Raw genomic sequence first — 25866 nt, forward strand, 5'->3', positions numbered from 1 at the left:
CTGTAAAGCAACTTTTGGCAGGGTAAGAGAAATTGGAAGTCCAACTTGGTTATCCCTCTCAACAATAATGAAAGTTGAATCTTAATTCCTCTTAGTCAACCTTTAAAGCAAAGGAAAGTCAAGGGACTAATTAGTTTGACCTTCGAATCCTATTTATTTCCTAAGAAAAAGTTGGGATTATTGAAGTTCAGTTCAATTAGCAAGATAACGATTATCAATTATGCTGAGTTGATAATATTGAGTTACTGATTTCTTAACCAAGACCAAAAGGGGAAAAAGTAAAATTTCTGGAATAAAAATGCCCTTAGATGGGAAGCGAAAATATCTTAATTCAAAGAGAACAATAATAAACTGAAATACCTCAAATAATCATTAATTCAAATCATAACATGGAAACGGTTCATAAGCCAATTTGGCAACATTTATAGATACGAATAAAAGCATTAAAGTAAAAGTAGCATAGAAACATAGATTAAAGTAAATATTAAACCTGGATCGAGAGTCACTCTTAAAAACTAAGAGAAGTCCTAAATCCTAATCCTAAGAGAGAGAGGAGAGAACCTCCCTCAAAACTAAATCTAAATCATGGAAAGTGAAAAGTGGCGAGCTCTCAGAATGGATGCATTCCCCCACTTCATAACCTCTGGTCTATGCCTTATGGACTTGGATTTGGGCCAAAAAGGGCTTCAGAATTCGCTATGAGAGTTTTCTGCAATTTCTGGTGCGTGGCCTCTGTGACGCGTCCGCATGGGTCACGCGGTCGCATCATTCGGAGCTTTTCTTTGCCACGCGGTCGCGTCAGTCATGCGACCGCGTCATATACATTCTGCTTAAGGCGCGCGGTCGCGTCAGTCATGCGACTGCGTCACTGCTTCTTTGCGCTTGGCATGTGTCCGCGTCGCCCATGCGATCGCGTGGATGCTAATTTCTTCAGAAGCTCCGTTTTGTGCTTTCCTTCCAATTTTGTATGTTTCCTTTCCATCCTTTAAGTCATTCTGCCTTAGAAAATCTGAAACTACTCAACACACTAATCACGGCATCGAATGGAAATAAAGGTAATTAAAATAATTAATTTTAAAGCTTAGGAAACATGTTTTTTCACATACATCACATAATCAGGAAGGAGAGTAAAACCATGCAATTAACATGAATAAGTGTTTGAAAGATTGAATAAATCACTCAAATTAAGCACAAAATACATCATAAAATATGGGTTTATCAATCACCTGTTAGGTAAATCCCATTATTGCTTTTTAGATGGTTATACAGGCTATTTTCAAATCCATATAGCTCCTGAAGATCAGGAAAAGACTACTTTTACATGTTCTTTTGGAACTTATGCTTATAAGAGAATGCCCTTTAGCTTATGCAATGCACCAGTTACTTTCCAAAGGTGCATGATGAGTCTTTTCTCTGACCTTATTGAGAACTGTATCGAGGTTTTTATGGATGATTTTAGCGTTTATGGTTATTCATTTAGCCTTTGCCTAGATAGTTTACCTAGAGTGTTAGATAGATGTGTTAGTACGAACCTTGTATTGAATTTTGAAAAATGTCACTTTATGGTAAAACAAGGGATTGTACTAGGACATGTTGTGTCTAATACTGGCATTTCTGTAGATCCAACAAAGGTGGATGTTATTTTTAGTTTACCTTACCCCTCCTCTGTGAAGGAAGTCTGTTCGTTCCTTGGCCATGCGGGTTTTTACCGGAGATTCATTAAGGACTTCAGTAAGGTAGCACTACCCTTATCCAGACTACTGCAGAAAGATATTGAGTTCGAGTTCAGTGAGGATTGCAAACAAGCATTTGATAAGCTGAAGACCGCCTTGACTCAAGCTCCAATTGTGAGAGGACTAGACTGGAGCCAGCCATTTGAAATCATGTGCGACGCCTCCAATCATGCAGTAGGAGCGGCGCTGGCTCAGCGTGAAGGTAAGGATCCTTTTGTAATTTCTTATGCTTCTAAGACTTTAGACGCCGCTCAGTCTAATTACACTACTACTGAGAAAGAGCTTCTTGCTATTGTTTTTGCTCTGGATAAATTCCGAGCCTATTTACTTGGTGCTAAAGTAGTAGTGTACTCAGACCACGCAGCTCTAAAGTATTTATTAGCTAAAAAGGAGTCCAAACCGAGGCTTATACGTTGGATACTGCTACTACAAGAATTTGATTTAGAAATTAAGGATAGGAGTGGTAACCAGAATCTAGTGGCAGACCACTTGAGTCGCCTTGAGCACATTAAGGATACCTCCACTCCTATAAATGATAATTTCCCATTCGACAACCTACAAGCAGTATCTGAAGTAGTCCCTTGGTATGCGCCTGTAGCTAATTATCTAGTTAGCCGCACCTTTCCTCCAGACTTTACTAAGCATCAAAGAGACAAGCTGAAAAGCCAGTCCAAATATTATATATGGGATGACCCATATTTATGGGGATGTGGCACTGACCAGGTAATTAGACGGTGTGTGCCTCAATCAGAATTCCAATCCATTTTGGAGGCCTACCACTCATCTGAGAGTGGAGGATATTTTGGCCCTCAAAGAACAGCTAGAAAAATTTTAGACTGTGGATTCTGGTGGCCTACTCTTTTTAAAGACGCTGCTGAATTTTGTAAATCTTGTTCCCCATGCCAAAGGTTTGGTAATATATCCAAGAGGAATGAGATGCCTCAACAGATTATGCTTTTCTGTGAAATTTTTTATGTTTGGGGCATTGACTTCATGGGTCCATTTCCAAATTCTAATGGTCATTTTTATATATTGTTAGATGTAGATTACGTTTCTAAATGGGTGGAAGCAATTCCTACCCACATTGATGACGCTAACACTATTGTTTCCTTTGTTAGAAACCATATTATTTGTCGCTTTGGATCACCACGAGCAATCATGAGCGATCAAGGCACCCATTTTTGTAACAGGAGACTAACAGGATTACTGAAAAAGCATGAGATAATTCATAAAGTGGCAATAGCTTACCATCCTCAGATTAATGGGCAAGCTGAGGTGTCAAATAGAGAAATAAAGCGTATATTGCAGAAGATAGTCAAACCCCATAGAAGAGACTGGAGCACCAGGCTACAAGATGCACTCTGGGCATACAGAACAGCATACAAGACACCCATTGGGATGAGTCCCTTCCGCTTAGTTTATGGAAAAGCCTGTCACCTCCCAGTTGAGGTAGAGCACAAAGTCTTTTGGGCAGTGAAGGAGTGCAACATGGGATTTGAGAAAGCCAGAGCTGAAAGGAAGTTGCAACTGCAAGAATTAGAAAGCCTTCGCCTAGAAGCTTATGAGAACTCAAGACTGTACAAGGAAAAGATGAAGGCTGTGCATGATAAGCACATCAAGAGGAGAGAGTTCCAACCTGGGGACTTAGTCCTCCTTTATAACTCTAGACCGAGGCTCATGCCAGGCAAGTTGAGATCAAGATGGGAAGGTCCATATAGAGTAGAGAAGGCTAAGCCATACGGAGTTTTCCACCTGAGTCATCCTTCAAGCTCTGAATTCATCAAAGTTAATGGACATCGCTTAAAGCTATATCATGGTGAGAAGGCAACGAAAAACAAGGAGCTAGAGATCTTCCTCTTGGAGGATCCACCAACAGCAGAAGACTGAGCTAGTGGAGTGTCCAACTTAAGGACGTTAAAGCAAAGTGCTGGGTGGAAGACAACCCACCATGGTATGATCGTTCCTTTCTTTCTTCTTAGTTTTCTTTTTCAATAACTCTTCTCATTATTAGCACATTTAGTTTGCATCTTCATTTGCACAATTGCATATAAAAAAAAAGCAAAGAGAGAGGAGGAAAGCGGCATGCGACGCGAAAGCGTCACCGACGCATCCGCGTCGTATTAGCCCTGGGAAGAAAAAGCAAACTTAACAGAAAGTCATGCGACAGCGTGGCTGGAGGCGTGCCTTCGGCATAATTCGACCCACGCGACCGCATCGTTGAACGCATACGCGTGCCCTGAAATTCGATGTAAGAAAGGGTGCATGGCAGCAAGTTGTGATGGAATGGGGCTAGAATGGCGCTAGACGCACAAGCCCTACCACGCGAACGCGTGCCTCACGCGTCCGGGTCCTATTCCACTCTTGGCCATTCACGCGATCGCGTCCACCACGCGAACACGTCTCCCTGAAATTTGGCAACAATGAGTTTCGAACAGAGAGTTGTGCGAGCGCGAGGCTGCCTTCGCGCCAGTAGCACAGAACGAGTCACGCATCCGCGTGACCGACGCGTCCGCGTCAATTCATATAAGCGCCATTCACGCGAACGCGTACCCCACGCGTCCGCGTCGCCTGCGCCACACAACATATCCATATCTGCCAAAATATCTTATCTTTCTCTTCCCCAAATCCTACTTTTTCTTTTCCCTTCTTATTTCTTTCTTCCTCTTTCTTCCTCCTTCCTTCTTTCTCACTTTCTACTTTCTCTTTCTCACCACCATCATCATGGTTTTTGTTTTCTTTCTTCCCTCTTTACTTTCCTATTCTTCTTCTTGTTTTTATGTTTTCTTTTCTTTTCTTTTTCTTTTATTTTTACTTTCATTATCCATGTTTTCTTTTTTTTCTTTTTCTTTTAATTGGTGTTGGAAATTTATTTGGGTCATTATTATTTCTTATGATTTGCTTGTGGATTGTTATGGAAATTGTTTGACAATCATATATTGGCATTGTGCACCATTTTTAAGATTTTTTTTATTCTACTACTCTAAATGCTTGCTTTTCACAAAACCCTTTTTATATTATATTATTTAAATATAATTGTTATCACAAACAGGTTATTAGTTTGAAAGGCTTGGTAATCTAACTTGTACATTGAATGTGTGATCTATGCTACTCATGCCTTTGCCGGCATGCCAATAAACACCTTGCATTTAATTGTCATCATATGCACTTGCTATATTTCCATTGATGATTTTTCACATATAGTCATGACCATGTGTTAACATCATTCATCTTTAATGTGCATTGATTACCACCTTTCCCGTTCTCTTCCTTGCTCTAACCCTTGACATTTTAACATACTTTCTCTTTTCCTTCTTTTAGGATGGCCACCAAGAAAGGCAAGGAGAAAGCTACTCCCAAATCAACAGCACGGAGAGGAACAAAAAGAGCATTAGTGGCAAAGCCATCTTCAACTGTAGTTAAGCCCTCAACAAAAAGAATTAAAAGGATTATAAAGGTTGATGAAAAAGAGAAAGCCTTCCCAGCAAAGGACATTGCGCGATTTACCAACCACTACTGTGAGCAGATGTTCCCCATACTGGCAGAAAGGAGTTACAACAACGAATACCTTCTTATCCTCCCGACCCGTATTGCTAAATTTGTTGAGCCGCGAATTGAGCGACGACAATGGGCTTCCTACAGAGACAGCCACGGCAGGTTAATCTTTCCTGGGTAGTCGAGTTCTACTCTAATTTCTACCTGCCAACCCTGAAGTTTGTCTATGTTCATCAAAAGCAAGTTCCCATTACAGACGAGGCCATTCAGCGAGCTTTAGATCTTCCCCCTACTCCAGAAGGACTGGATGCATTTCAAGAAGCTTCACTCAAGTGCCAGACATACCAATTCGACTAGGACGCTGTTCTCAGAGTTATCGCACAACTTGGCAGCAGATGGATCTACGGATACCATCGTTCCCGACCTAAGGGAATATCGGCTTCTGCACTTACCTTGGAGGCTCGCGTATGGGCACAGATCATGTCCCATTCTGTCTTTCCGGGCACTCACGAGTCATCCTTCACTGCAGACATGGCTGTTTTACTCTGGTGTATCTATACAGACCAGCACCTAAACTTACCAAGACACATCCCGAATACAATGGGACACGTACAAATTACGGGCAACTTACCTTTTCCCGCCTTGGTTTCCGATCTCGTCTCAGCAGTCAGAGTCTCCTACAGAGCTGGGGACACCAAAGCCATGCTTCTACGGGATGATCAATATGTCCCTAACGGGAAATATATCAGACCTCCAGCTGCCACTACAAGCTAACCTATTGAACCGGCTGAAGACATTCCTCCTTCAACACCACAAGCACCCTCAACAAACCAACTGCTCCATCAGATACTTGAAAGGTTGGATCGGCAGGAACACAAAGCAAAGCTAAGAGAGCGCCGTAAGAAGTGCCGATTCACATACCTCAAGGAGCTACTTATGGGACACTTCAAAGACCCAGACACCTCGGACTCCACTTCCTTTACCAGCACAGGGAGCCATGACGGTCCCGACTGTGGAGATACTACTACCAGCCCACCTTTATTCCTGACAGATGGCACCGAGGACGGTGCAAAATCTTAAGTGTGGAGAGGTCGGTCAGTACCTGACTTCCGGAGGTAATTTCTCTTCCCTAACACCAATAAAATAGGATATTTAGTTAGTTTTTTCTTTTGTAGAATAGGATAAATTGCATAGTAATAGGTTAGTTGCATGCATGTTCTACTTGATTGAAAAGATAATAAGTTTCTTTTAAGACCCTATTTTTTTTGAAAAAAAAATTTCACTAATTTAAATAAATAAAACATTTATGTTAAATTTGTTTGAAGTTGTAATTGGAACATGGTTTTTGAGCTAAAGAACACACAACCTGTGAGACTTTGAGCTTAGTTACATGGTTGCCTTATTTAACCATAAATATTTTATTCTTGTGTATTTACTTCTCTATGATTGTAATCTATATTTTATTTCATCCTATATGTCCAATGTTTAATATATTTATATGTTTCCATATGATTGAGGTCATTATTTATTTAGCTCACTTATCCCAATTAAACTTACCCCTTAAGTTACCTTTGTTAGCCACTTTGAGCCTTTAAATCTCATTTGTTCTGTATTTTACCATATTACTAACCTTAAGTGGAAAAATAATTATATATCCCAATTGAAGCTTTGGTTAGCTTGAGATAGAATTGTGCGTTAATTGAGTATGGGAAGATTGTGGAAACAAAAGGTAATAAGGGAATGTGTCATGATAATATAATGGGAATTTGGGTACCTACTCATGTGAAACTATAAAAGAAAATTAAAAATCTATGTGCATTGATAAGCTATGTCTATTTTTATTTAAAAAAAATCCAAAAAAAACATTCAATAAATAAATAAGGGGACAAAATTACCCCAATGCTAAGTTAAATTTCAAAGATCAATGCAGATATGATAAAATTAAAATAAAATTGATACATGAGAATGGAATGTGAAAGGGAAATTTTTGGGTAGCTAGGTATGAAATTTAAAGTTATATAGAATATACATGTGTTAGGTGAAAGCTTAGGTTAATTAAAGATTCAATTTATAAGCTTACTTAGCCATATATGTACCTTTACCCTTACCTTGGCCCCATTACAACCTTGAAAAGACCTCATGATGTTTGCATTGGTACGTTAAATGTTGTTGATTGGTTAGGTGTAGAACAAATTTTAGAAAGCATGATTAGAGAGGAGTAGATTGATCACCCCATACACTTGAGAGACTAGAGTGCACATACATCATCAGTGAGGGTTCAATGCTTAAATTCTATGTTCCCTGCTTTTATGAGCTACGTTCTTGCATTTTTACTTGTTCTTACTATATAAGAATTGAATTAGTGGAATTTGGTTTGTGATTGTCTTGAAGAGCTTATTTACTTTTAACCAAGTGGACAAGAATCATATAGTTGCATTCATATGTATAGGTTGCATTGCATGAGCTTTACATGTTCCTACTCATTTATTTTATCTCCTTCAACTAAGCATGAGGACATGCTAATATTTAAGTGTGGGGAGGTTGATAAACCATTATTTCATGGTTTATATTGTGTTTAATTGTGTGGTTTTATCAAATCTTTACCCACTTATTCATATGATTAGCATGTATTTACAATTCCTTTCCAAAATTACTCCATGGTTGAAAACTTGCTTCCTAGAGACTTTTAATTATGTATTTTAATTCTCCTTTATTCCATTCGATGTCGTGATCCATGTGTTAAGTGTTTCAAGTTTTTTAGGGCATGAATGACTTGGAAATTGGAGAGGAGGCTTGCAAAAATGGAAAGAACATAAGAAATTGAGGAGATGACCAGCGAGAAGTGATGCGGGCGCATGGCTCACGCGACCGCGCGAAATAGAGGAAATTGCAGTGACGCGCTCGTGCGCCTGACGCGAACGCATGGATTGGAAACTGCACAAGTGACGCGAATGCATGGACGACGCGCACGCGTGGCAAGGCAAAACGCTGGATGACGCGATCGCGGTACGTGCGCGATCTGCAGAATTTGCAGAATTCGCTGGGGGCGATTTTGGGCCATGTTTTGACCTAGTTTTCGGCCCAGAAAAGTAGATTAGAGCCAGGGAACATGCAGAGACCAGGGAGACATTCATTCCGCATAATTTTTATTTTTAGATCTGACTTTACTCCTCCTCTAGGTTTTCTCTCTACACATTCATAGATCTTAGGATTTTGTTTTTATTGCTTTTGGATTGGGATATTGAGAAAAGTTATTACCTCTGCCAAGACTTCATCATTCTAGTTTTTTTTCCTTGCTTGTCACTTACTCTTTCATATCCTTAATTTATTCAGAGTTACTATTGGATTATGTTTAGAATTTATTAATACAATAACTATTTTTATTTTTAATTGATCTTTTTTATTAGTATTTATCATGTCTTTCTTTATATTCCTTTCTTATTTTGTGAAGTTTACATTCATAATGAGCGAGTAGTTCCATAACTTGATTGGAAGTTGATTGAAAGGAGAACCTTGAGTTGGAATGCTCAAGAGTAAAATTGTAATTGGGTTTATTGTTGGATCGCCCTCTAGTCACTGACACTAATCCTTCCCAAGGGAGAGGATTAGAACTTGTGAATAGAAATAGACTTCCAATTTGCTTGACTTTCCTCTACCTGGTAAAGGATGACTAAGCAAAACAACCTTCAATTATCAATTAATCTTGGGAGAACTCCAACAAGGATAGGCTTTCCAACTAATCTTCTCCCGGTCAAGATTTTTATTTAAATTACATAAATTCTCTGATTAATTTCCAGTTTATCAAACTCAAAAACCATTTTCGAAAACATCTGATTAATAAAATAGCACATCTTTCTGCAACTCGTTGGGAGACGACCTGGGATTCATACTCCCAGTATTTTAATTCTAATTTTGTGACAACCCTTCTAAATTGATAAGCGGATTTTTTTTGGTTAAGAACTGTACTTGCAACGTATCTCTTACATTAAATCTTTTTTAAATCTTTATCTTATATTGTTGACTTTTTCAAAATTCAAATTTGAAAATTTAAAAAAAAATTTCAAATTTAAAAATTTTCAAATTTCAAATTTCAAAATTTAAATTTCAATAACCTTTAAATTTAAATCTGTTTTTATTTTTAATTTTTATTAGCTACTATGAGTTCTCACCCCTTTGGCTATGAGTTTAGTTACAATCATGTTACAGGAAGAGGAGATTACAATGAAAGCTTGGGTCATGGATGGGACAATCAAAGATGGGAGGAGCCACAAGAATTTGATCAACCCTCTTGGCGACAACCACCTTCAAGGCACTATCAACAACCATTCTATGATGCGCACCAAGACAATGGTTATGGTGGACCTCTTCGTGACAATCAACACCCACCACAAAAAACCTATGAACCTCCTCCTCTACGTAATTTTGAACCACCATACTCACAAGTCCGTTACCACCAAACACCACCATATGACCCTAACCCGTATCCACCATACCAACCCCTTTATGAGCCAAATGAACCATACATAGAACCACCCCATTCCAACACAATTACTCTCATGAATCACCACCTCAATATACACCATCTCCTTATCATTATCAAGAAGAACCACCTTCCTATTATGAACCCTTTCTCCAAAATAATGAACCCTCATATCCACCCCAATTTCCAATGGATGACTTCCTTCGTGGTCTTCTTCAAGGGCAAGCGAAGATGCAAAGGGATGTACTGGAACTCGCAACTGCCTTAACCGAGGTAGTAAATAAATTAGCTTCTCAACATCTGAGCACTCAAAGTACTCCCATGGCTGCATGTGGAGAATCAAAAGAAGAGCGTAGCATGAAGGAGACACTAGAAACTTCGGTGGACAATGAGGAACATGGCTTTGTATTGGAACAAGTGGAGGAAGCCATAATAGTTGCAGAGGAAGAAATGGTTGCAGACTTAGGAGATGCTGAACCTCCATGGGAAAGTCAGGTTATAGAACCTCCTTCCAAGGCGATTGAAATTGATGCTGAGGAGGGTGTACAACCTCCAAGGCATATCATAGTTGAAGACTTGGAAGAGGTTGGTCAAGAGATGGAGATTAAAGAAGAAGAAGCACAGCCTCCCATGCCATTGGTGAGCAATGAAGAAGAGATTGAATTGGAAGAAAGCTACTAAGAGCAAGAAGTTGATATTGAAGAAACTTGCAAAGAGGTGGAAGTTGTCAAAAAAGAGCATAAGGGAGTGGAGCTTGCAAATTCGTTAGAAATACCTCCCCCTAAGTTGCCATCATCCTTCACAACATTCAAGTGGGTAAAATTCATATCCCTTAGCTTCCTAATTCCACTTGAATATGGACTACTGGAGACGGATGGTCAACTTAGAGCTCTTTGTGGCATTAAGAGTAAGAGGAAGATGGTTAGTGGTTGGAGTTGTCAAGCAAGGTTCAACATGGTTGTGTGCTTAAAGTTTAAATGCAATGGTTAGTGTAAAGCTCAACTGAATGGGTCTAGGAAGTTGTTTGGCCGCTTTAGTGAGAATTCAGACTGCTTACTACCCAGATGGAATCATAATGATCAACAAGAAGACGGGTGCAAAAGCAAGATTTGGGACCCCGGAATTCATTCTGGCAATCAACACTCTTGGGGCCTTGTCACTTGCTTTAACCTGCTTGAAGGCTTTCTGCACCTAGTTTGGGATCCCGGAGGCCATTGGAATTCCAAACATTGGTGGAGATTTTTGGATGAATACAAGCACAAGCCACCATAACAGGGAGCTCACCAAATGTCCAACTTAAGGACTTTAACTAAAAGTGCTAGGTGGGAGACAACCCACCATGGTATGATCGTTCCATTTTCAATCTTGTTTAGTTTTGTTTATTTTTTAGTTTTATTTTATTTTATTGAACCTAGAATTATTCATAACATCTGCATCAGCATCTGCATACTGCATTTTGCATTTTGCATAAAAAAAATGGCACGCGACGCGACAACGTCGCCGACGCGTCTGCGTCATATGTGCGTTGGGAAGAAAACAAGATTGAATAGAGAGTCACGCGAAAGCGTGGCTGGAGGCGTGCCTTTGGCACAAATTGATCCACGTGACCACGTCGCTGACGCGTCCGCGTCATGTAGGAAAATACCTCCCACGCGTCCGCATCACCCATGCGAATGCGTGGCCCTGTAAAATCGACGTAAACGGGTGTTTGGCAGCAAGTTAGGCTGAAATGGGGCTGGAACGGTGCTAGAAGCCCAAGCCTTACCACGCGAACGCGTGCCCCATGCGTCCGCAACGTTTTGCAAATATGGCCATCCACGCGATCGCGTCAACCACGCTACCGCGTCACCCAGATTTTTGGCAAAATACATTTAAAACAGAGAGTTGCGTGACCGCGAGGCTGCCCTCGCGCTAATGGCACAAATCACTCCACGCGAACGCGTGACCCACGCATCCGCGTCACTTCATAGAAGCGCTATCCGCGCGAACGCGTAACCCACGCGCTCATGTCGCCTGCGCCACATAACTTATCCAGATCAGCGCCAATTATCTTATCCTTTCTTTTCTAATCCTAATTTCTTCTATCTTTTCTTCTTTCTTCTTTCTTTTCTTACTTTCTTCTTCTTCATCTCTTTAACTTCTCATCCCTCTTCACTTCCATTCTATTTCATCTAATTTATTTGCATACTTTCATTCATTGCATTATTTTCATTAGTGTTAGAAATTTATTTGGGTCATTATTTTCTATATTTTGCTTGTGGATTATTAAAGGAATTGTTTGACAATTATATATTACTTTTTAAAGGGTTGCTTGCATGTTCAATTTAATACATTTAATAACTTATTTACCATGCATGCTATGTGTTTGTGAAAATGCCCGTATGGCATTGTGCACTATTTTTAGATTTCTTTTATTCTACTACTCTAAATGCTTGCTTTTCACAAAACCCTTTTTATATTTTATTAATTAAATATAATTGTTATTCAAACATGTTAGTTTGAAAGACTTGGTAATCTAACTTGGCATTGGAATGCTTGATCTATGCTACTCATGCCTTTGCCAGCATACCAATAAACATCTTGCATTTAATTGTCATTACATGCACTTGCTATATTTCCATTGATGAACTTTTCACATGTAGTCATGACCATGTGTTAACGTTATTTTTCTTTATTGTGCATTGATTACCACCTTTCCCGCTCTCTTCCTTGCTCTAATCCTTAGCTTTAAAAGTTACTTTCTTTTTCCCTTTTCAGGATGGCCACCAAGAAGGGTAAAGAAAAAGCTACTCCCAAACCACCGGCAAGGAAAGGAACAAAAAGAGCCCCAGCTAAGGAACCACAACCCCCATCCACTTGCACATCTTAGCATGCACCAAGGACGGTGCAATCTTTAAGTGTGGGGAGGTCGATACCGACTTTCAGGGGTTAGTTACCTTCTTTTCAACACCAATGTCTTATTTTCTTCATTAGTTCATTGTTGCATTGCAGAATAGATTGCATGTGTAGTTGATTATTTGCATTTAAATACTACTTAGTTGAAAAATAATAAGTTTCTTTCTAGGACCCTATTTTTGAAAAAAAATTTTTCACTAATTTAAATAAAAAAATTAAAATTTTCTATGTGTTAAATTTGTTCGAAGTTGTATTTGGAACACGGTTTTTGAGCCAAAGAACACACAACCTATGAGATTTTGAGCTTATTTACATGGTTATATTATTTAACCATAAATTTTTTATTCTTGTGTGTTTTCTTCTCTATAATTGCAATCTTTGCTTTGTTCCATTCTATATGTCCATTATTTAGTGTATTTACATGCTTGCATATGATTGAGGCCATTACTTGTTTTCACTCACTTATCCCAAATAAGCCTACCCTTTTATGTCACCCTTATTAGCCACTTTGAGCTTTTTAAACCCCCTCTATTCCATAACCACATTACTAGCCTTAAGCAAAAAAATAAAATAAAAATCCCAAGTTGAATCCTTGGTTAGCTTAAGATAGATATTGTGTATAATTTAAGTATGGAAAATTTTATGGGAACATGGGATGATAGAAAAAAAAAAGGGAATTAAATTGAATAAGTTATTTGAAAATTTGGGAAGCATGCTCATGTGAAATCAAAATAATTAAATTACCATGTGTATTAAAAAAAATATATATTAAGTAATTAAATAAGGGGATACAAAAAAAAAAGAGAAAAATAATATCACCCCAAATGCAAAATAAAAAGAATCAATGCACATGGGATAAAATTCAAAAATAAGTTTGATACATGAGCATGTAATACAAAAGTGGGAAAAAATTGGGTAGCTAGGTAAAGCATTTTAAATTATATAAAGTATGTATATGTTAGGTGAGATCTTAGACTAATCAAGGATTCACTTTGTTAGCTCACTTAGCCTTATATATATATATATATATCCTTACCTTTACCTCAGTCCCATTACAACCCTGAAAAGACCTCATGATGTTTGCATTGGTATACTAAATATTTGTTGATTGGTTAGATGAAGAACAAGGTTGAGAAAGCATGACTAGGGAAGAGTAGAGTGATTGACCCTAAATACTTGAGAGTTAGAGTGATATACACTACCAGTAAGGGTTCAGTGCTTAATTCTATGTTCCCTGTTTTCATGAGCTATCTTCTTACAAGTTTACTTGTCTTTTATTATGTAATTTGAATTAGTGGAATTTGATTCATATTTGTCTTGGAGGACTTATTTACTTTTAACCAAGTAGGTAGAAACATTTTGCATGTAGTTGCATTTATATAGATAGGTTGCATTTCATACATTCTACCATTCCTCTTCACTCCCTTATAGCTTCTCTTGACCTTAGCATGAGGACATGCTAATGTTTAAGTGTGGGGAGGTTGATAAACCATTATTTTATGGTTTATCTTGTGCTCAATTGAGTGGATTTTATCAATCTTTCATACACTTATTCATATGATTTGCATGAGTTTACGTTTTCCTTCCTGATTTTGTGCTATGATTGAAAACATGCTTCTTTGGTCTTAATTTTGATATGTTTAATCTTCTCTTATTACCATTCGATGCCCGGAAAACACATATTAGAGGCTATAAAGTGGGGGAATGCATCCATTCATGAATATATCTTCCATTATTCACTTTTCATAATTTAGATGTAGTTTTAGAGAGAGAGAGGCTCTCTCCTCTCTCTTAGGATTTAGTTTTAGGATTTAGGATTATTTCTTCTTCATCTCAGGTTCAATGTTTCTTTAATTTATTTTTCTACTTTTATTTTATTACTTTAATTGATATTTATCTTTTCAATTTAGCTTATAAACATTTCCATGTTAGATTTGAATTTATGTTTAAACGTAATTTGAGGTATTTCAGATTTATAATTGCTTTATTCTATTTATGAATGCTTTTAATTTAATTTAGATATTTTCTTCCTTTTGGCTTTGGTTAAGTAATTGGTAACACTTGAGTTATCAAACTCAGCAGTGGTTGAAATTGGCAGATTACTAATTGATCTAGATCGCTCTAAAGCTAGTCTTCCCATAGGGATTGACTAGGACTTGAGGATCAAACTAATTAGTCCACTTGACTTTCCTTTGCTTTAGTAAAGGTTAACTAAGTGGGATAAAAAGTCAATTCTCATCACCATCGATAAGGATAACTAGGATAGGACTTCCAATTCTCATACCTTGCCAAGAGCTTTATTAGTTATTATTTTAACGACTTGTTATTTTACATTACTTGTTCCTTATTTTAAAAACCCAAAACAAAATTCTACCTTTTCCATAACCAATAATAAATCATACCTCCCTGTAATTCCTTGAGAAGATGACCCGAGGTTTAAATACTTCGGTTATTACTTTTTATTAGGTTTTGTTACTTGTGACAACCAAAGTTTTTTTGTAAGAAAGAAATTCTTGTCGATCTAGAAGCTATACTTGCAACGGAAATTCATATGTGAAAATTCTAGATCGCGCGAGAGTTTTGCGTTCTTCAAAAATGGCGCCGTTGCTAAGTTAAATTTCAAAGATCAAAGCAGATATGATAAAATTAAAATAAAATTGATACATGAGAATGGAATGTGAAAGGGAAATTTTTGGGTAGCTAGGTATGAAATCTAAAGTTATATAGAATATACATGTGTTAGGTGAAAGCTTAGGTTAATTAAAGATTCAATTTATAAGCTTACTTAGCCATATATGTACCCTTACCGTTACCTTGGCCCCATTACAACCTTGAAAAGACCTCATTATGTTTGCATTGGTACGTTAAATATTGTTGATTGGTTAGGTGTAGAACAAATTTTAGAAAGCATGATTAGAGAGGAGTAGATTGATCATACCCAGGGTCGAGCTGTCCGAACCGGGATGTTCAGTAGCGAAGCGACCGACTTGTTATGATCAAACAGGACCGACTTCTTTATGAAGAACTCGGCCAAAATGACAAGCAAAGCCCAATAAAAGGGCCCAAATAGAGGAACACGGCCCAGAATCTAAAGGCAATCCCAGCCTATAGAGATAAAGGCGGTTCCCTTGAAGATAAGCTGACTTCACTCAAGGTAAGATAAGATAAGATAAGGATAACTAACTTATCTTATCAGGAAGATCAGCCCACTCTACTATAAATACGCTGGAGCACCCAGGTATAACTCATACTCTGATTCTACATAAAAAGCCTGCTTAATACCCGTGCTAACTTAAGCATCAGAGTCTCTTGCAGGTACCCCCCACCCTCCAGTGGCCAAGGATCAGCAGCGCAGCGAGTCCAACGAGTCGGACCCAACAGTTCCGGCCGTCATCAACCAGCCGGACACGTCATCTCCGACCAGTACAGAAGATCTCATCCGAGATCGACCTCCCGTTTTGGGTAACCTTCGGAACATTGGCGCCGTTGCCGGGGACCCAAGAAAGTCATCCCAAAACCATGGTGGACGGCCATGACAACGACCACGACTCGGATCTGGAGAACAGAACACCACACAAGAACGCGGACACTACGCTAAAGGATACTCCGGAATCCAACGGGGACAAAAACTCACCAAATCCGGGAGCCATGGAAGCACTCCAAGATCGTTTAAAGAAACTTGAGAAAGAAACTCAGCAACAACAGGAGATCGGAAAAGATCTACAAAGAGAGGTACGGCGACGTCGAGAACTAGAAGAAAAACTACAGCAATTAGAGGCCGACCTCAAAATAAAAGCTCCTCGGACCACTCCTGAGGAAAATTCATGCAAGGAACAGGACCCATTCACCAGGGAAATCATGAAGACCAAAATTCCAAGAGATTTCAAGCTCCCGAATATGGTTTTGTATGATGGCACTACAGATCCCAACCATCATCTTAGCAATTTCAGAAGCAGGATGTACCTTACAGATGCCTCAGATGCCGTTCGTTGCAAAGCTTTTCCAACAACTCTCACAAAAACGGCGATCAGATGGTTCGACAACTTACCTCCGAAGTCCATCTCAAACTTCGATGACCTGGCCAAAAAGTTCCTGGCCAGATTCTACATCCAGAAAGATAAGGCCAAGCACGCACCCAGCTTACTAGGGATCAAGCAAGGAGATCGGAGAGCCTCCGCAACTACATAGAAAGATTCAACAAAACATGCATGGACATACAAAGTTTACCAACAGAGGCCGCCATCATGGGGCTTATCAATGGCTTACGAGAGGGACCTTTTAGCCAATCCATATCAAAAAAGTACCCTACCTCCTTAGACGAAGTACAGGAGCGAGCAGAAAAATACATCAACATGGAGGAGAACGCTCGGCTGGGAGAAACCTCAAAATCTGGAGCCTTCTACCGAGACAAAGACAAGGACTCCAAAAGGAAAGAAAACCGACGGGGTGAGAAAATCAAAAAATACCACAACTACACCCTTCTCAAAGTATCCCTGGTCGACGTGTACAAAGAAGTCTGCCATACAGAGAAAATCCCCCCAGCACGACCACTCAAAGGCAAAAGGGGAGGAGGAAATCGAAAGGAATACTGTGAATACCATCGAATTCGAGGGCACTCTACCAACGAATGCTTCGACCTAAAAAACATCATAGAAAAATTGGTAAGAGAAGGAAAATTAGATCGATTTCTAGCTACCCGGGATGATGAACAAAGAAAAAGACAAAGAGACGAAGATGATGGACGAACTGAGCGGTCACCTCGGACACCAGAAAGACACGTCCACATGATACATGGCAGATTCGCAGGAGGTGGGATCTCCAAATCATCCCGAAAGAGATATCTCAAAGAAGTATATCACGTTGAGGGAAAGGAGGAAGCACCTGACATCCCAGCAATAACATTTACTAAAGAAGACGCATCCGGCATCATCCCGGGACACGACGATCCCATGGTCATCACAATTATACTGGCAAACGCCAATTTACACCACACACTAGTTGACCAAAGGAGTTCTGCCGACATCTTATTCAAGACAGCTTTCGACAAACTCGGCTTAGACGAAAGGGAACTTAGAGCATACCCGAACAATCTGTTTGGACTAGGAGACACTCTAATACAACCATTGGGATACTTATTACTACACACTACCTTTGGAAAAGGGAACCAATCTAGGACCCTCAAAATAGATTACATTGTGGTCAACGTAAGTTCGGCCTACAACGCTCTCATAGGACAGACAACACTCAATCAACTCGGCGCAATAGTCTCAACTCCACATCTATGCATGAAATTCCCAACTACAGAAGGGATAGCCACAGTAAAAGCAGATCAAAAGATGGCACGTCGCTGTTATAACGAGAGTTTAAACCTCAAAGGCAGAGGAGAAGAGTTTCATACAATTGAGCTTGGCGGAGCTCAACATCGAGAAGAACTCCGTCCGCACCCAGAAGGTGAGATAGAGAAGGTTCAGATTGGAGACACCTCGGATAAAACGACTAATATCGGCACGGTCCTAAGAGGAGACTCAAAAGAATCACTGATACAATTCTTACGAGATAATGTCGACCTCTTCGCATGGAAAGTCGCAGACATGCCAGGCATAGACCCTAAGTTAATGTGCCACAGGTTGGCGGTCTATCCCGGATCTCGGCCGGTGCAGCAGAAGCGAAGAAAACTCGGACCAGAACGATCCCAAGTTGTGGAAGAACAAGTACAAGCGTTACTGGAGGCAGGATTCATAAGAGAAGTCAAGTACCCACTATGGCTAGCCAACGTCGTTTTGGTGAAAAAATCAAACGGGAAGTGGCGCATGTGTACCAATTACACCGATCTCAACAAAGCCTGCCCAAAAGATCCATATCCACTCCCAAGTATTGACGCTATGGTAGATGCTTCCTCCGGATATAAATACCTCTCGTTTATGGACGCCTATTCGGGATACAACCAAATCCCCATGTATCCACCAGATCAAGAAAAAACATCGTTCTTAACACCAAAGGCGAACTACTGCTACATCGTGATGCCTTTTGGTCTCAAGAACGCGGGAGCTACTTATCAAAGGCTAATGAATAAAGTCTTCTCAGATCACATCGGGAAAATCATGGAAGTCTATGTGGATGACATGTTGATAAAAACACAAAGCGAAAATACATTATTGTCCGACCTGTCCCAAGTATTTAACATTATAAGGAAGCATGACATGCGACTCAACCCGGCAAAATGCACCTTCGCAGTTGAAGCAGGAAAATTCTTCGGTTTCATGCTCACACAAGGGGAATTGAAGCAAATCCAGACAAATGCCAAGCTATACTCAACATGAAGAGCCCAACCTGTATCAAAGAAGTACAACAACTCAACGGGAGATTGGCCGCCCTATCCCGATTCTTAGCAGGAGCTGCGATAAGATCTCTCCCCTTCTATGCTACTTTAAGAAAGGGAAAATAGTTCGAATGGACAACAGAATGTGAGCAAGCTTTCCGAGACTTCAAGGAGTTCTTAGGACGGCCACCTATCCTATCTCAACCACGAGAAGGGGAACCACTCATATTATATCTCGCAGTAGGAAGTCGGGCGATAGCCTCAGCACTAGTCAGAGAAGACGAAAATGTGCAACAACCCGTCTACTTCATTAGCAAAGCACTGCAGGGATCCGAGCTGAACTACCAGAAAATAGAAAAATTTGCCTATACTCTCATTCTAACATCTCGACGACTCTGCCCGTATTTTCAGGCTCACACCATTAAGGTTAGAACTAACCAGCCCATAAAAGGAATACTGCAGAAAATAGATTTAGCAGGCAGAATTCTACAATGGGCAGTCGAGTTATCAGAGTTCGACCTCCGATATGAAGCTCGGACGGCCATCAAATCACAGTATTTGGCCGACTTCATCGCAGAATTCACAGATACCCCGAAAACTCCCACAGAATGGAATCTCTACATGGACGGTTCCTCAAATAAAACTGGAAGCGGCGCAGGTGTGATAATAGAAAGCAACCAAGGAACCCAAGTTGAGCTCTCCCTCAAGTTCGGGTTCCCGGCCTCCAATAACCAAGCGGAATATGAAGCATTATTAGCTGGTTTGAAGCTGGCCAAAGAGGTCGGAGCTCAAAAACTCAATATTTACAGCGATTCACAAGTGGTCACATCACAAATAATAGGGAGTTACCAAGCCAAAGACCCCACCATGAAAAAATATTTGGATAAAACCAAGGAATTACTCGGACAAATCGGGGAATATAAGATCTGCCACATACCCCGAGAACAAAATGCCCGAGCTGATGCACTCTCAAAACTAGCCAGCACCAAACCAGGGGGCAACAATAGAAGCCGCATCCAGGAAATGTTGCAAAACCCGTCAATCTCGGAAGAGGAAAAAGTCCTGGCCATAACAAGTCAGGACCAAGGATGGATGAACCCCATAATCAACTACCTCAAAGAAGTAACACTCCCCGCAGAAGAAAAAGAGGCAAAAAAGTTAAAAAGAGAGGCACAGTACTACACCATCATAAACAATATCCTGTACAAAAGAGGAATCTCAATACCTTTACTAAAATGCGTGCCGACCTCCAACACAAAGGAAGTACTAGAAGAAATACATAGCGGCATTTGTGGCAATCATCTCGGAGCACAAGCTCTCGCCAAAAAAGTACTCCGGGCAGGATTTTACTGGCCAACTCTACAGAAAGAAGCCACAAAATTTGTAAAGACATGTCCACCATGTCAAAAACATGCCAACCTTCACATCGCCCCCCCAGAAGAGCTCATCAGCGTGACTTCGCCTTGGCCGTTTGCAAAATGGGGACTCGATCTTCTCGGCCCCTTCCCACAAGGATCAGGACAAGTTAAATTTCTCATAGTGGGAGTAGATTACTTTACAAAGTGGATCGAGGCAGAACCCCTAGCCAATGCCACTGCTCAAAGAAGCCGGAAGTTCTTATATCAAAACATTGTCACCAGGTTCGGGGTTCCGTATTCAATAACCACAGACAATGGCACCCAATTCACAGATGCAGGCTTCAGAAAACTAGTAGCCGACTTGAATATAAAGCACCACTACACCTCCGTCGAACATCCACAAGCCAACGGGCAGGCCAAAGCTGCTAACAAAGTCATATTGGCTGGATTAAAACGGAGATTACAAAATGCAAAGGGAGCCTGGGCAGAAGAGCTTCCACAGGTCCTATGGGCATATCGAACAACTCCACATTCCACCACGAAGGAATCTCCCTTCCGATTAGCATACGAAACAGAGGCGATGATTCCAGTAGAAATTGAGGAAGGATCGCCAAGAGTAGTTCACTACAATGAAGGAGCAAACTCCCAACTCCAAAGAGAAGAGCTCGACTTGTTGCCCGAAATCCAAGAAAGAGCTCGGATCAAGGAAGAAGCCCTAAAGCGCCGCATGGCTTCCAGATACAATCAAAAGGTAGTGCCGAGAAGTTTTGCAGAGAATGATCTTATCCTAATCCGAAATGATATCGGAACAACTCGACCAGGAGAAGGAAAGCTAGCAGCAAACTGGAAAGGACCCTACCGAGTTATAGAGATACTTGGAAAGGGCTACTACAGACTGTTTGAACTCGACGGACGAGAGCTCCCCAGGTTATGGCACGCCTGCAACCTCAGAAGGTACTACAGTTAGAAAAGAGGATATAAAAGATCTCATCATTGGGTACACTCTTTTTCCTGAAAAGGTTTTTTAATGAGGCACCAAGTTGAGACTCAGACAATCCCATACGTACATATATATTTATACTTTTTCTTTTAATAAAATTTGAGATATTCTACAAAGATTTCAAGACACATTGATCTGAAGCATTCATCGTCCGATTATAAAGCGACAGATCGACAGAAAGTGAAAAACAGTTTCACTGCACGATCACGGTAATGACAAACCGTCCGATAAAGGTGAAAACACGATTCACCCAAAGGACGATCTAGAGATGACAACCACTTTCTACAAATCGGCAAAAGATGAACACAGAATAATGTAAGAAGTTATCGAAAGTGATCTATAAAAAGAACCTGACGAGGTCTTACGGATCGCTAAAATAATAACTTTAAGACTGGCCGACGTTGAGAAGTCGGACCAAGTCAACCCAAGTTATAAGTAAACCCTGGAAAGAGGTTTGGTCAACCCTATTAAAGAGGATTACTTTAACTTAGAAGGGCTCGACGTGACAAAGTCAGCCCAAACTAAAAGTTATCAAAGTAGTCCCTGAAAGAGATCTGACAAAGATCCAAGAAAGAGGACTACAAATAACTTAAAGGAGACCGATATACCCAAGTCGGACTCCTACTACTACTACTACAAGTTATCAAAGTAGTCCCAGAAAGAGATCTGACAAAGATCCAAGAAAGAGGACTTCAAATAACTTAAAGGAGACCGATATACCCAAGTCGGACTCCTACTACTACTACTACAAGTTATCAAAGTAGTCCCAGAAAGAGATCTGACAAAGATCCAAGAAAGAGGACTTCAAATAACTTAAAGGAGACCGATATACCCAAGTCGGACTCCTACTACTACTACTACAAGTTATCAAAGTAGTCCCAGAAAGAGATCTGACAAAGATCCAAGAAAGAGGACTTCAAATAACTTAAAGGAGACCGATATACCCAAGTCGGACTCCTACTACTACTACTACAAGTTATCAAAGTAGTCCCAGAAAGAGATCTGACAAAGATCCAAGAAAGAGGACTTCAAATAACTTAAAGGAGACCGATATACCCAAGTCGGACTCCTACTACTACTACTACAAGTTATCAAAGTAGTCCCAGAAAGAGATCTGACAAAGATCCAAGAAAGAGGACTTCAAATAACTTAAAGGAGACCGATATACCCAAGTCGGACTCCTACTACTACTACTACAAGTTATCAAAGTAGTCCCAGAAAGAGATCTGACAAAGATCCAAGAAAGAGGACTTCAAATAACTTAAAGGAGACCGATATACCCAAGTCGGACTCCTACTACTACTACTACAAGTTATCAAAGTAGTCCCAGAAAGAGATCTGACAAAGATCCAAGAAAGAGGACTTCAAATAACTTAAAGGAGACCGATATACCCAAGTCGGACTCCTACTACTACTACTACAAGTTATCAAAGTAGTCCCAGAAAGAGATCTGACAAAGATCCAAGAAAGAGGACTTCAAATAACTTAAAGGAGACCGATATACCCAAGTCGGACTCCTACTACTACTACTACAAGTTATCAAAGTAGTCCCAGAAAGAGATCTGACAAAGATCCAAGAAAGAGGACTTCAAATAACTTAAAGGAGACCGATATACCCAAGTCGGACTCCTACTACTACTACTACAAGTTATCAAAGTAGTCCCAGAAAGAGATCTGACAAAGATCCAAGAAAGAGGACTTCAAATAACTTAAAGGAGACCGATATACCCAAGTCGGACTCCTACTACTACTACTACAAGTTATCAAAGTAGTCCCAGAAAGAGATCTGACAAAGATCCAAGAAAGAGGACTTCAAATAACTTAAAGGAGACCGATATACCCAAGTCGGACTCCTACTACTACTACTACAAGTTATCAAAGTAGTCCCAGAAAGAGATCTGACAAAGATCCAAGAAAGAGGACTTCAAATAACTTAAAGGAGACCGATATACCCAAGTCGGACTCCTACTACTACTACTACAAGTTATCAAAGTAGTCCCAGAAAGAGATCTGACAAAGATCCAAGAAAGAGGACTTCAAATAACTTAAAGGAGACCGATATACCCAAGTCGGACTCCTACTACTACTACTACAAGTTATCAAAGTAGTCCCAGAAAGAGATCTGACAAAGATCCAAGAAAGAGGACTTCAAATAACTTAAAGGAGACCGATATACCCAAGTCGGACTCCTACTACTACTACTACAAGTTATCAAAGTAGTCCCAGAAAGAGATCTGACAAAGATCCAAGAAAGAGGACTTCAAATAACTTAAAGGAGACCGATATACCCAAGTCGGACTCCTACTACTACTACTACAAGTTATCAAAGTAGTCCCAGAAAGAGATCTGACAAAGATCTAAGAAAGAGGACTACAAATAACTTAAAGGAGACCGATATAACCAAGTCGGACTCCTACTACTGCTACTAAAAGTTATCAAAGTAGTCCCTGAAAGAGATCTGACAAAGATCCAAGAAAGAGGACTACAAATAACTTAAAGGAGATCGATATAACCAAGTCGGACTCCTACTACTGCTACTAAAAGTTATCAAAGTAGTCCCTGAAAGAGATCTGACAAAGATCCAAGAAAGAGGACTACAAATAACTTAAAGGAGACCGATATAACCAAGTCGGACTCCTACTACTGCTACTAAAAGTTATCAAAGTAGTGCCTGAAAGAGATCTGATAAAGATCCAAGAAAGAGAACTACAAATAACTTAAGGGAGACCGATATAACCAAGTCGGACTTCTACTACAAGCAAATTCCTAAAGGAAATCTGACAAAGATCCAGGAAAGGGATTACAAATATAACCTGAAAATGGACTGCGAAAAACAACTCGGAGACCAACTTGAAGGAATCGGTTACGAATCGTCAGAAATAAACCAGAGCGAGAACAAACCAAAAAATTCTTAGACCTACCTAGCCACAACCACAAAGGATTCAAAACACAAAATACAAAAGCAATCCAAAGGAGGTTAAGCTGTAGGATTCCAGCATTGACAGCAAAAGAAATACCAAGTCAAGCACAAAAGACAAAGTTATCATCCACAAGATTAAAAAAAGCCTCGGAGGCAACCAAAACCTACCGCAAAAGTAGAAGCATGCTACCATTTGTTTTTATAAAAAAACAAAAGTTGCTAGGCAAGCAACAAGAAAGTGTCAGCAAAACATAAAGAGTTTAAAAAAGCCCACAAGCCGGGCCAACTACATATCCAAAATAAAGATTAAAACTAAGGGTCAGAAGATTTTTTAGCAGCATCAGGCTGAGGAGACGGAGGCCGAGTCTGGAGAGGAACGGCATCCACAGTACCGTCATCCCGGTTCAAGATCTGGCAGTCGGGGTCAGAAGCAGGAGGACCAACCTCGGCAGGGACAGCAGAAGTCAACACCTTAGTAGAGACCACAGGGGGAGGATCGACATCATCCTCATCCTCGTCATCAGGGACAACCTTGCCATCCCTGACAACATTTTCCAAGCTAAAGAGGGTCAGGTTGGCCTCGGGAGCAATAACCCAAACTTGTTCCCTCAGGTTCTCATAGGCAGTAGTTACACTGCCAACAAGATGACCTTGGAGTTCGGAATAATTAGCCCGGGCATTCTCCAACTCTTCTCTCAGACGCAACACCTCCCTGTAAGACGTCAAATAACTGTCCTTATGCCGCATAGCCGTGTCCTCGGCCAGTTTCAGAGAGCCAGCCAAGGAAGTAGAAATAGCCTTTTCATTCTCCAAATCTTTCTCCAACCTGGCCACCCTTACTTCAAGCTCCCCCTTTAAATCCTTCATCCGATCAAACTCCTGTTTGGCCTCCTCCATAAAAGCTTTAGTAGCATGGAGTGGAAGACTTTGAGAAGTCCGATATAGGGCCGCCCCCATGTGTGCCAACTTGATACCACTCCGGGTGATATAATCAAAGTGATGAAGAATTGACACATCATCCATCGGAAGAACACCATAAGGGCCAATTTGTTGATCTACAAACTCAACTGCATCAAAGTCAGGAGCATCAAGGTTGAAAGGTTCAGTTGTTCTTTGCTTCTTATTAGGAGGGGGACCGGAAGCAGCAACGGAAGATTGTGGAGGGTCGACCTGACGGACCCGAGGAGTAGGAATTGCTCTCCTCGGCCCGGGAGAACTCGGTATAGGAGGTTTAACCAGAGGCTGAGAAGACCCCTCTCCGGCCGCTTTGGCCGAGAGGTTTAGTGCTGCGGTCGCCTTCTTTGCCTTCTTATAGGCTCTCATAGAATCATTATTCTTCGACATCTCTGAAAAACATAAAAAACAAAGACAAGTTACAACACAGAAAAAAGCAAAGCCTGAGAGCAAGTATAAAAACAAATCAGGCAGTACCCAAAGCAGCCCGAACTAAAGATGGATCACTCAAAAATCTCTTCATGTCCAGGTGGGGTGGCTTCCCCCACAAATCTTCAAGAACGACCACAAAGGCCCGCTCAACCTCACTAAGCATCTCCCACGTGTAATGTGGCACTCTTACATTCTTTTTCCACTCCAGAGGAAAAGCAGGTTCATCATTTTCATCAAGAAAAAAGGGGCGAACCCCCTCAATGGCACGGACTCGGAAGAAATA

This window comes from Arachis ipaensis, chromosome B08 (assembly GCF_000816755.2).
Source record: "Arachis ipaensis cultivar K30076 chromosome B08, Araip1.1, whole genome shotgun sequence".
Taxonomy (NCBI): Eukaryota; Viridiplantae; Streptophyta; class Magnoliopsida; order Fabales; family Fabaceae; genus Arachis; species Arachis ipaensis.